The 4,861-nt window shown below is 36.5% G+C and overlaps 1 long non-coding RNA gene across 4 annotated transcripts; it reads right to left on the bottom strand.

The window, feature by feature from the left end:
- Positions 1-1,429: 1,429 nt before the first annotated feature.
- LOC113354256 lies at positions 1,430-4,219 on the bottom strand. Of its 4 annotated transcripts, XR_003361749.1 has the most exons (9): positions 3,971-4,219; positions 3,834-3,879; positions 3,660-3,732; positions 3,375-3,512; positions 3,148-3,282; positions 2,724-2,846; positions 2,396-2,487; positions 2,111-2,290; positions 1,430-1,692 (listed from the first exon to the last, which is right to left on the bottom strand). It is a non-coding gene; the product is annotated as an uncharacterized LOC113354256 (long non-coding RNA). The 4 variants fall into 4 exon arrangements; XR_003361748.1 differs by lacking the exon at positions 3,660-3,732 and having other exon boundaries at positions 1,430-1,695; XR_003361746.1 differs by lacking the exon at positions 3,660-3,732.
- Between the last annotated feature and the right edge of the window lie 642 nt (positions 4,220-4,861).

Genomic DNA, 4,861 nt, shown 5'->3' with positions numbered 1-4,861 from the left:
TGAAAAGTTTCGTAGAGTCCGGAACTCGGTAATTGCATAAGTGTGCAAACCAGTTTATGAATTGAGAAGTTTTGTTGACTCCGGAACTCAGTCATTGCATATAAGTTTGCAAACCGGCCCAATTACTATGACTCAGCCGATTCACGAACGGTTCAAGTGATTGTACTTTGTACATTTACAAACTATGTCGATTATGATTCAATTGCGATTAAATTATTTCTTTGAAGTAATTTGCATTTGATCAATTCTATAATTAACATTAGACTCATTTCATCACATGATTGTGACTCAATATTAATGTCTTGTAAATATGAAAATGAGTGTTAAGCTTTTAATTTCAAATCGGCTAGTTTCGGCTAACCATGTTGAACATAATCTTTTTACGCGGTTCGGTCATGGTTAATTACCTAACCATAGTGTATATCTTGTATATGTGAATAAGATTCAATGATTTCATCTAACGGTGGATATTGATTGCTTGGTTCCAAAGCTATCTTAGCTAAAACCTAAAGCAACCTAGCACTATACCATTTTTCGTGATTAGCAACGGCATATCTTGGTTGCAAAGCGGGGTTGCAACAGCTATGAACTGTAACGAAAGTCGGTGTTGCAAATTTTCGTAACGACTGTTAAGCAGTTGCGAATTTTCGGTCGCAACAGTGGGAAGCGGTGCGACGTAAATTTGTAACAGTTGCGAAACTAGGAGTTCGCAACAGTTCGCATCTGTTGCGAAATTAAAACCGTAACAGCAAGCTGCAGTTGCGAATAGTTTGCAACATAAAAAAATATGGGTTTTGACCAGTCAAAACCGGAGTTTGACCGGCCAAAATTAGAGTTCCCTTTAACAAAATCATGTTACCCCTGTTAAAATTTTGGTTCCGTGCATTTTGAAAACCAAGCAAGCATTAAATTATTTCCTAAATCCAGTTCTTGAACTTTTCAGTTTCACCATAGTATTACATCCGAGGAAATCATACAAAGTGTTGAAAAAAGAATCAAATCTTACATATTGCGTTAATAAAAATGAAAATCTTACAAGAGAGCTCTTCAATTAGGTATATAGTGGTTTGCAATTTGGTATAATCATGCTTCATATCTGTTGTGGTTTGCAGAAAACCTACAATGAGACAAGATAGTAAATGCATCAAACAAAGGCCTTGTAAATAAGACTCGTCCACTCATGTGATTGTCAAGACTGATATAATCATTAGAACTTCAACAAACACAAACAGACTGTGAAAACACAGACTAACAGGCTCATATATATTGTGCAATGAAGTTGAAAACTACACGAGTACTAAATAATTATAAGATTAGTTAGTTATAAAAGAAAACTTACTACATGCTTGTCTTTCTCTGCCTCCCCTTCATCTTTTCTTTCGCTCACCTCTTCAGCAAGTTCCATAGCAAGAAGCTCCTTGTGCCATGAAAAACAGGGTCTTGCATTATAATGAGCATCAACTCGAATAAAAAATCAAAAATTTCAAATCATCAGGAGCACTGAGCTATATAATAATAATCGAAAAAGCAACCATTTAATTCCTAATTTCAGTCCAAAGTCTGTACGTGACACTTAAGATAATTACATAAGTCTAACACATAATGTGAATGGAGCAGTAGCTGTCTGACCGATATTTTCCCACCAACCAATCTTTACATGATTCTTATGTAACTTTAGGCCTGATTTAGAACCTGCTATATACCCCTCACCCCAAAAAAAAAAAAAACTAAATCAGCTAGCTTACGATTAAATGTTTGTTCAAAATGCATTCTTATACGAGGTTTTCAATTCAATTTCCATGCAGGAATCGAGGGTGCGAATGAAAACTCAAAGACAAAAGAACAGACTTAACAGTCCTGAAACAGACTAACATTTCTTAAAATTTGTGCTTTTCCAGGAATTCCCGAAAAATAATTCATTTCTAGAAAAGCCTATGGACCCCTATTTGGATATTCCTGGTAACCTGAAGCACTAAATCTATCAGTATCATGAGAAAAACAAAACACTTATAAGGAACGAGGAACCTTTTCTGTAGCTACTTCTTTCAATAGCTGATCTTCCTATAGATAGTGAAGATGAAAAGAGAACAAAAGATTAATAGATAAATACCTGTTCAGAGAGCCATCTCTGCCTCTAGTGCAGCCAACTCATCTTCCTCAGCTTTATTCTTCTGAGGAGCAGGTCATGTCAGTTTCCTTCCTGCCGGTATATATACTGGAGCTACAGGAATTTGACTTGCAGGTTGTAGAAGTTGTTCCTCCAACTCTGCTCAACTTTCATGTAATGATACTGACATATATATGTGCGAATAAGAGAGAGTGGCATCAAATTTCGTGCAACGACACAACAACATACTCTGAGAAAGAGAGAGAGGTAGGAGGAGCATCTACTTACATTTCTTTTTGCATAGCCTTCATTGCAACAGCTCCACTTCTTAACGCATCAACAGTCTCTGTTCTAGCTTTTGCTCCTTCTAACATAATCATCTAAATTTAGGAAAAGGGTAAAGCTAGATTAGAATCTTTGTAGAATCTATGAAGGATTGCTGGTGCGGTGATGGCGTATGGACTAGAGGTGAAAATGTTTGCTGCTGGTGGCGTATTGATGGATGGCATGCTTAACTTAAAATCCATACAAATGATATGCACTGATCAAGTAAGAAATATCAATACAGTACTATGAATTAAAGGAACAAAGTAGAGGGTCTAACAAAGGGTTTTACCTGCACCATCTCCAGAACTGGCTATATATATACTACTATAAGTCACTACACCATCACCCACACCTTCCGTACTACTATAAAACAGTACCTTCACCATCTCGAATGCATCCCTTTCAACTACAACTGTAGTTCAACCAAATAATTTGTGCATCAAGCAGTGAGCATGGACAATAGTTTGTACAGAGAAGAACGGGTTTCTTTTCCTTACCAGATTAGGACTACAATTTATTCTCTCTATTTGGATTTTGGCCAACCTTAACAGAGTTTCTATGATTTAGCAGGAACTATCATTTCTTAATTTTAATAGGCTTCTAGTCTCTTCTGTTGTTTTTATGACAATTACCACTTCAAAGTGACGGTTAAGAATACCAACAAAATTGCAGTGACTTTTGATGCAAAAATTGTTAAATACTCTACTACTCACCAATATCCTCGCCTGTACGGAAATTAAACAGTTGTATCCACATGTCTTCTCCAGCAGCTACAAACTTATTGCCATGCTTCGGTTCCAGTGAAGCCGATTCCACAGTGCATGACATGTCATAGCTCTTCACTAGTCCTAGTCCAAAACCAAAATGCAACAAGATGAACAATCAAAAACCATGTATGTATGATGTTTATAAAGAGAAGGGACAATACTAGTTAACTTACTGATTTGCATCCCAAAATTTAACAGTGGAACCATCTGCAGTGGTGATATAACGACCATCCTGACTAACTTCAGTACTTTTCACAGGTGAACTAGTTTCTATTGTGTGCATGATCTTCCCACTCCTTACATCCCACAATCTGTACAATCACCAGTGAAATACAAAGCTTAGACTGGATAACTGATCCACACACCAAATATATATAAATTTCTAGACGTCTATCAAGGATATCTTGGCTTAAGAAGATAAGACGAAATATAAAGAGATGCCTCCATCTCATGGGTACCATGTCTTGAAAAGATCAGGGTTCTCATCAGCCAAATTGAAAATCGAGTAAAAAACCCCCAAATTGAAAAACCCTAGTTCAAAATAGAGTAAAATAAAACACCAAATAAGAATAAAAATTGAACATCTATACCAACAAAGAAGAGAAACATAGTTAGGGTTCCAGAATATATACCTTTTAGAAGTTCCAGAAGTCGTCTTCTTGTTCATTAGTTTTAGTTCTTTATTTGGAGAAAGGGGGAAGAAAAAAAAATTAGGTCAAAATCAAACAAAAATAAAATCATCAAAAAATAAATCAACGGATCTTCATACCTCAATTTTTGGCTACTGGAATTTTGGTACGGGTTTTAAAAGAACACGGCCAATAGAGCTCAGGGTTTCTCGGAATAGAGAAGAGAACGAGCTCAGGGTTTCTCGGAATAGAGAAGAGAACGAGAGACAGATTGAATCAGAGAAGGAAGAATGGAAGATAAAAGAAAAGAACGATTTCTGATAATCATTATCATCATCACCTTGTGTGTACAAAGATCGATGATTATTGAACCTCCAACCAAGAAGAAGAAGTTGATCCCTAAAAAGAGAAGAGAACGAGAGAGAGAGAAGAGAATGAAGAATGATATCTCGGTCGGTTTTTTAGTTTATCTAAACATGAGTCAGTTTTGAAGCTGACTAAACATCTGAATGGGCTGAAAACGATTCAGCTTAAAAGTGTAGGATGCCACACACACGAGTCGCACGGGTACAACTCAATTCAGTTGCGAATCGTAACAGAAACGAACAGTTGCGAGTTTTGTAACGAGGTTAAACTGTTGCAAATGTTTTGCAACAAAGATTCGCAGCAGGGGCAAAGCTGTCGCGAAATCTAGTTACTAATCCTTAAATTTGGTGTAGTATAGGATTTGAAGTCTATATAAGGGGAACACTTGGGAACTGGGATCTTTGAATCCTGAAACTACTTTTTGGTGTGTCCTAGTTGTATCTAGTGTCGTCCTCTCCAGAAACCCTTTTAGGGTTAGCGACTACAAAGAATTCATTGGGATTCGTGAAGCCAGATCCAATTATCTTTTATATTGATAACTTTAGTATCCTGATCTTGATTGTTTGTAGAGCCTTGCTACATCAATCAAGATAGATAGTAATCAACAAAGTCTATTTGTCTCATACTTTGTTGATTCTGCAAGTTTTATACTTGTGAGGTGAATA

Source organism: Papaver somniferum, chromosome 2, assembly GCF_003573695.1.
Source record: "Papaver somniferum cultivar HN1 chromosome 2, ASM357369v1, whole genome shotgun sequence".
NCBI classification, from domain to species: Eukaryota; Viridiplantae; Streptophyta; class Magnoliopsida; order Ranunculales; family Papaveraceae; genus Papaver; species Papaver somniferum.
This window is presented reverse-complemented; position numbering and strand designations above follow the sequence as displayed.